At 39.6% G+C, this 8,405-nt stretch overlaps 1 pseudogene; it reads left to right on the top strand.

The window, feature by feature from the left end:
• The first annotated feature begins 1,531 nt into the window (after window positions 1-1,531).
• LOC136966852 (piggyBac transposable element-derived protein 4-like) lies at window positions 1,532-2,963 on the top strand (annotated as a pseudogene).
• Window positions 2,964-8,405: the final 5,442 nt, after the last annotated feature.

The following is an 8,405-nucleotide window of genomic DNA, read 5'->3' on the forward strand; positions in this document are numbered from 1 at the left end:
TTACCAACTGCCTGTTGGCAATAAACAAATGGATGAATGATAACTTTCTTAAATTAAATGAAGACAAAACCTCCTACTCCTACAAAAAGTCCTACTATGTGGCCCCAAATCCAAAAGAGAGATGCTTACTAAGAATCTAGGAGGCTTAACCCCTGTCTTAAACCAGAGGTGACGAGTCTCGGTGTAATCCTGGACTCAGATTTGAATTTCAACTCTCACATTAATAAAGTGACCAAAACAGCTTTCTTTCACCTGAGGAATATAGCAAAGGTACGACCATTCATAAACAAAAATGATGCAGAGAAGTTAATTCATGCTTTTATATCCAGCCGGCTGGACTACTGTAACGCACTTTTCACTGGTCTTCCCAAGAAAACCACTGAAAGACTACAGCTCATTCAAAATTCTGCAGCTAGATTATTAACCAAAACTAAAAGCAGAGAACACATTAGTCCTGTCCTAGCTACTTTACACTGGCTCCCCGTTACCTTCAGAATTGACTTTAAGGTCCTTTTCCTCACATACAAAGCTCTACACGGACAAGGACCTAGCTACATCGCTAACGCCCTTATAAACTACACACCAGCTAGAACACTGCGATCATCAAATGCAGGCCTATTAGAGGTCACCAGAAGCAGTTCGGCCTTTGTCAATTACGCCCCAAAACTATGGAACAAATTACCCATAAATATTAGGGAAGCAAATACGCTAGACATTTTTAAAAGACAGCTTAAAACCTACCTTTTTACCGAAGCATTTAAGTAATTTTATCTCAGAAGGGTTTTACTACTTTTATTAGTTATATTATTGTTTTTATAATTTGCTATTTTAATTATTACTTTTATCACTTGTATTATCGTTTTTATTGCTTTTATGTAAAGCACCTTGAGCTACAATTCTTGTATGAAATGTGCTATATAAATAAAGTCTTACTTACTTACTTACTTACTTACTTACTTACACATGCACACACACACATTACTCCCCTTCTCGGCTTCCATGGCAACCCCCACGGGAACCTTGCCCAAATAGAATATTTCACCCACGGGAACCTTGCCCAAATAGAATCTTTCACCCACGGGAACCTTTCCCCAATAGAATCTTTCCCCCACGGGAACCAAACCTGTTGGAATTCTCGCGAACAGTTCCAACATTCTTTCAATCATATTTTGAACTTTTCTCGCAGCTCTGGTGTATAAAGCATTCTTGAGGCCTTGCTCATAATTCATTCTATGGCAGCACGATGACCAAACGGTATTCTGTATATGAGGCTATTGATCACATCTTTGACCCTGGCACTGGTGAGGAGGAGAGAGGCCAGGAAGCTGATGATGCTTTAGAGGAGGAAGTGTCAGAAGAAGAAGACAACACAGAAAATAATCCAGATGAAGAGACAACCGAAGAATCTAGTGATTAGGAAGAGGGCTCTGCTGAGGTTGTTGAAACATTCTTGTCCAAGAATGGGAGTTTGTCCTGGGGTTCATCACCATCTGAGAGGAGAGGTTGACTGTCGACAGAAAATGTTATCAGGATGACCCCAGGGCCAACCAGATATGCCATCTCCCGGGTTGATGACATCAAATCCTGCTTGGAACTGTTCACAGAGTCCATTGAAACTATAATCATAAACATGACTAACTTGGAGGGTAGACGTGTTTAGGAGGACAACTGGAAGGAGGTAGACCGGACCGACATCCAAGCATACATGGGTCTCTTGATTTTGTCTGGTGTGTACAGATCTAGAAACAAATCTACCTCCAGTTTATGGGATGCAAAGTCTGGTCGGGCAATTTTTTGTGCCACTATGTCACTCCAGACATTCCACGTCTTGTCACGGGTGATTCGTTTCGACAATCGTGATACAAAACCAGGCCGCCGTCAACATGAAAAGCTGGCGGCTATCAGGGAGGTTTGGGACAAGTGGGTGGAGCTCCTGCCACTCATCTATAACCCAAGTCCAGATATCACAGTGGATGAGCGTCTGGTCGCTTTTAGGGGATGCTGCCCATTCAAACAGTACATGCCAAACAAACCATCTAAATATGGAATCAAGATATGGGCAGCATGTGATGCCAGAACAAGTTATGCCTGGAACATGCAGGTGTACACCGGAAAACCTGCTGACGGTGTTCCTGAAAGAAACCAAGGAAAACGGGTGGTCCTGGAAATGACTGCAGGTCTCCGGGGGCACAACATAACATGTGACAACTTCTTCACCTCATATGCTCTTGGTCAGGAGATGCTCCAAAAAAGATTGACCATAGTGGGGACGGTCAGAAAGAACAAGCCTGAGTTGCCTCCCGCCTTACTCACTACCAAGGACAGGGAACGTTTTTCCTCCAAATTTGCCTTCACCGATACACACGCTCTTGTGTCCTACTGCCCCCCAAAAAAGAAAAATGTGCTGTTGATGAGCACTCTGCACAGGGATGCCGCTGTGAGTGCCAGGGAAGACAAGAAGACCAACGTTGTCCTGGATTACAACAGGAACAAAGGGGGAGTTGACAAACTTGATAAGGTATGTTTACTTTCAACTCTCATGTACTTTTATTTCTATTACCAGAACACTATAACTTGTAATATTTTATTTACTGATTGTTGCACTTTTGCAGGTTACAGGCACATACTCCTGCAAGAGGATGACGGCACGTTGGCCCTTGGTGGTATTCTTCAATATCCTAGATGTGTCGGCATACAATGCCTTTGTGGTGTGGATGGCGGTGAATCCAGGCTGGAAACAGGGGAAATTCTTCAAAAGGAGACTATTCCTTGAAGAGTTGGGAAAAGCCATGGTGGAATCACTCATTCAACAGCGCCAACACCTTCCTCGAACCCCATCCTCTGCTGGATTGGTGAGAGAGATGTACAAGGGCAAGAAGAAAGCTTTATATCTGCCAGAGCAAGCAAAGACAAAAGGAAGAGATGCAAACTGTGTGCACCAAGAAATGTTAAAACAAGCATAATGTGCCACATCTTTGCAAAGCGCATGCTAAAACCAGTACATTTTGTCCAAAATGTTAATGAGGACACACCAAATGTACCCATTTTGAACATTTTAAAGTTGTTGTTATCTATAACATAACAATCATTTTTTTCTTGTATATGTTCACATTCATTTTGTAATATGGTAACGTTTTCATGTAGTTTTGAGCCTATATCCTTTGTTGACTAATAAAACCATGCCGGTCAGTTTTGACCGGGAACACAACAGATGTCATTTTTTGTCACAGTGTGAAAAGAAAAATATGTTTCAAAACAAATGTCATTGTAAAACCTTTATACAAAGTAGTCTGTCATAAATAGAACAATATTTGTCATCTGGATATTTGTTATATTCAAAATAATCCATATATTATGCTTCTTTCACTCAAAAACGAGTTGCATTCGCTTATGTCAATGAGGCCTAGAGGCCATAAAGGGTAAACAGAAGTTTAACCCTTGTGTTATCTTCGGGTCATTCTGACCCATCAGTCATTGTGAACCACCGTCGTATTGCGACAACTTTACCACATACAAAAACAAAGTGAAGCATTTTCTTTTAACCGTTGGGCTGTCTCAGACCCCCCACATTGCAAAGGTTAAAAGAAAATAATTTTTATTTGTTTTTGTATTGGGTAAAATTGGGTAAACACAACGATGGTTCGTTATGAACCTTTGGGTCATGTGACCCGAAGGCAGCACGACGGTTAAAACTTGTAATATTCACAAGAACTTAAGTTGCTTAACCCTTTGATACATAAGCTATGCTTACCCCCTCTAATACACAACATGGGTCTAAAATAACCTGCATTCATTTCCTATGGTATTTCATGTATAGCTGAGTGTTTCTTTGCTATATTTTTTTAAACAATTCATGTCAGTTTTCAATATTTTAATTATTCATTAAATATATTGTTTTTGATTACATCAAATCATTATATATGTTTGTCTTTCTTACTTTCTGAGCAAAATGTGTTTTTGTATTACTACATCAAGTTTACAAACATGGGTCAAAAATGACCCATGTATATAAGTGTGACAAAAAAAAATACAAAGACAAAATTTTGTTAAATAATCATTTTAGTAGGGATTTAGACCAGAAACTAGTACATTTAACACTTAAAATGTGTTTATTTGCCTCTTTGTCACATTTCATTGATAACCGATAACACTAATATTGAACTGTAGTGTATCTGTTGTGTAACTGTAGGTCAATGTGGTGAATGGGGGTACAGGGGTACAGCTCAATCTTACATTCCCATCTCAGTGCTTACATGCCTCACAAATGACAACAACATGTTTGTGCTCCTTGCACCCAGGCCTGGTGCACTGGGAACACCAGCTGCTGGCCTTTCTATCTTTGGCAGCTGGGCAGATGTTGCACCTCTTCCTCTTCTTTTGGCGCGCCTGTCTGATGTCCTCCTGTGGCTGGGTGGTGGTTGGCTTCAGTGTTTGTATTCCACATCTTCCCATTGCCTCTATGATATGTTTTTGAAGGTGGGGAGTTCTCTCCATGCGCCTCTTCATGTGTGGCATGACAAGCTCTTTGCCCAGCTCCTTAATGAACAGCCGTCGTGCATTGGTCACACCACCCATTTAGTCAGGGTGTTGTGCAGTGAAGAGGGAGTAAGCGTTGAGAGTGGCAACATCCAGAAGATTGTACCAGAGCACCATAGGCCATCTCCGTGTTCTCCGCTTGCACGTGTAGGTGCGAACCATCTGGTCCATTGTGTTCACTCCCCCTTTGGTTTTATTGTAGTACTGGATAACTTCTGGCTTTTTCTTTACGCTGTTGTCATCCACTACTCTGCTGTCATGCATGGTGCTCAGGAGGACAACAGCCTTTCCCTTCTTTGGCACATAGCTCACCATGGTCATGTTGCCATTGAATCCAAATTCTGAGCTATGCTTCTCTCTTAGTTTGGATGGCTTCATGACAGGCGGTATATCTGGCTTGTTTTGGCGAAGAGTCCCCACAATGGTCAGGTTCTTCTCAAGCAGCTTCTCAGCCAAAGGGACACTGGTGAAGAAGTTGTCCATTGTGATGTTGCGTCCTATGATAAAAACAAAACAATGGTCAATTTCCTCAACATTCAATTCTCTAAATTCAAACACTAAAATAACTGATTGTTTTGTATTGCATTGTTTTATTCCATTCTTCTCTTTCACTTAGAAATAAATACATTTTCCACAATGGATATTAAAAATAATATACACTATGAAAGAGTGGAACAATGATCTAGGTGTGCTAGAATTTCAAGAGTATATTCACTCCTGTATTTTATATTCACCTGTCTGCCTGATAGCACAACTGTTGGAAAATGTTCTCTCCAAGGTTCCGCTGAACCTCCTCTCCTGGCTGTCTCCCTGTGTAGACCATTCCATCAATCGCATAAGGGATCCTCGCATCGCACATCCAGAAGATTTTGATTCCATATTTTGCAGGCTTGCTGGGCATATATTGCAAGAACCTGCACCTGCCCCGGAATGGCACAAGCTGTTCATCTATGGTGACACAGTCACTGGGGATGAACCGTCTTCGGCAATTGGTCAGGAAACAGTCCCACACGTACCTAAACGCTGCCATTGATCTGTTTCTTGCCGTAAAGCCCTGGTCCTCCTGTCATCAAACCGTAAAAAGCTGCAGATATCCTCACATCTCCTGAGCCCCATAGTAGCTTTGTACACCGGATTTTGAAGTGGATCCAAAAACAGCTCCCGCAAGGCCACATCACAGCTCTTATCCCCCCCTGCAAGGAGAGTCAAACCGATAAAGGCCATGAACTCCTCTTTGTCTACACTTCTCCATTCTTTACCTTTTGCTGCTGCTGCCCTTCGTCCCTCCAAGTTTGTACATTTCAGCACCTCATCAATTATTTCATCAGTGATGAACATATCCCAAGCATCCTTTGGTGAAATAGACCTTGAACCAGGTGCAGGTCCTGCGCAGCTCCTCAGGATGTTGTGGCTTCTTGTTCTGCCCTGAATAGGGGGATGCTCATTCCAGTAAGACCCTTTTTTACGTAGTCTTTCAAACTGGGTCTGAATTTCCTCTTCTGAAGACTCATCGGACGATTCTTCGATGTAGTCACAGGAGTCTTCTTCATCTGGGAGAGCTGGATTGACACCCAAAACTCCATCTTGAGCATGTGGCACATAGTCTAGGTCATCTGCATCTGAGATTTCTGACTCTGAATCAGTACTATGAATTGCCTCCTCCTCTTCATCATCCTGTTCTTCATGCAACATCTCTACGACCATTTCAGCCGTTAATCTTGAATGTCTGTGACCAGCCATATTAACACTTTGGATAAAGAAAATCAAAATATAATATTTTCACATGTAGGCCTACATCAATCAGTTGATCAAGTGGGATATATGCTGTTCTATTTCAAGTTTTATTGAGTTGACCTAGCTACTATTTGCTAACTATAATAGAATATACAGCTAGCTAATACAGTAGTATTGTATGTTTCTATTTCTCACTACTAATGTATTTTAAGGTCAAGGTAACTCTAACCAAATGTTCAAATATAATATTCCTTTATCTTACACAAGATATTAAAACATTATGAGGTAAAATATTTATAAAATAATACTTACAGGTATCAGAAGTACCACAGTAGTAGTTTTGAGATTTTTATTGAGTGAAAGATGAATAGTGGACTGGTGCGCAGGGGCGGTTTTAGGCACGAGACGGTTTTAGGCACGGGACGGGGTGGCAGTTTTCCTGTTTAGCGCCCCCTGATGGCCTAGAAAATGTATTGCGATTGCGTTCGTGCCATTCGTCCGGGGAGGGGGCGGGGGGGGGGGGGTGGTGGTAAGGTAAAAACTTGGCCGTGGCGCCAAATGTGTTCCTAAACTGTACAACATTTCAAAGGTTCCTATTCAATTCCATAGTGAATACACATGGGTCATTTTTGACCCATGTGTGTAAAATGTATGTAGAACTACAAAAACTTGGTTTGTATATAAAGTAAGAAAGGAAAAATTTACAGAATTATTTCTGGTAATCAAAAACTATGTATTTAATGAATACCTGGAATATTACATGATAAAATACATTTATAAAAAAAAATATCCAAAGAAACACAAAGCCATGATCGAAATAACATAGGAAATGAATACGGGTCATTTTAGACCCATGTTGTGCATTAGAGGTGTAGTGTTACAAAAATGATTTTTATTCAAAAAGTAAGAAAGAAAAAATGAAAATAAGGACTTGTGATGACTAAAAACAAGTTAATTGAGGAATACCTGCAATACTGAACGATTAAAGATTTTTTTGTGCGAAGATATAGAAGATTTAAACTCTCTCTGGTCACTTTAGTTGACATTAGTTGATAAAATATCACTGATTCTTGAGATAAGGGACAAAAGTACTTTTGAAAAGTGACAAACAAAAAATCTATACTACATTAATTTGAATTGGATATCTTCTTAAACACGGGTCTCATCTATCATACAATGAAAAGGAACAGGTTTCTTATTTAGCCATTTTTTATAAAAATTGACATTTACTCACTGAGTAACTTGACATGTGTCAACTCAGTTTGACACATGAAAATGTTTTTTTTTGTGTTTGATCAATTCAACAACACTGTAAAGTCTTTAAGTGTGTAGAAATGGTGTGCCTTAGCAAGGTTAAGTGACAAATTGCATTGTATACACTTTTAATATTATTTTACATTGTTTTGGAATTAGCTACTTTAAATTACCTTCATTTAGTTTACTAATTTTTTAATTTTTAATATATACAATCAGTGGTTTTGTGCACACAAGACACTGATGCATGTAGATAAGTTGGTGTTTTAATGTATGAACACACTCAATTGAACAAAAGAAACACATTTTTTTATAAAAATGAAAAATCTCATCTTACGGTGTTGACACACAATTGACGGTGTTGACACACAATTGACGGTGTTGACAAACTAATCAAGAAACAAACTGATTAAAGACATTTACCTAGTTTTGACATGACAAAGGGAGAGAGTATCAAGGGAAAGTGTATCAAACTTAAAACAAAGAGTACCTGATGACAGAATCTTTAAGGCACACATGAAAATGTCAAAATGTTCCTGGTATCAAAAGAAGAAAGCAAATGTATCTGGAGCTCCTCTATTGGTCATCTATATTTGAATTAAACTGTAAATTTAACAACTGATTTGCAAGAGGATACAATAGGCTGAGAACTAACTAAGAAAGGTATGTAATAGCGTTAATAGTGTACACATGTTGAAGTGTAACAGGATCCAGAATTCTCCCGATGTATTTCCTGACTCCTTCCAAAGGCTCACTGAAAATATGAAAAGTGAACAATTAGACTCATAATGTCAGTGTTTCTGTAAATCTAAATTGGTTGAAATGTCTGTAATTCCAGCTGTACATTAACACAGGGGTTCAGACAGGTAATTCATCTTTTT

The sequence above is a fragment of the Osmerus mordax genome, chromosome 2 (genome assembly GCF_038355195.1).
Source record: "Osmerus mordax isolate fOsmMor3 chromosome 2, fOsmMor3.pri, whole genome shotgun sequence".
Taxonomy (NCBI): Eukaryota; Metazoa; Chordata; class Actinopteri; order Osmeriformes; family Osmeridae; genus Osmerus; species Osmerus mordax.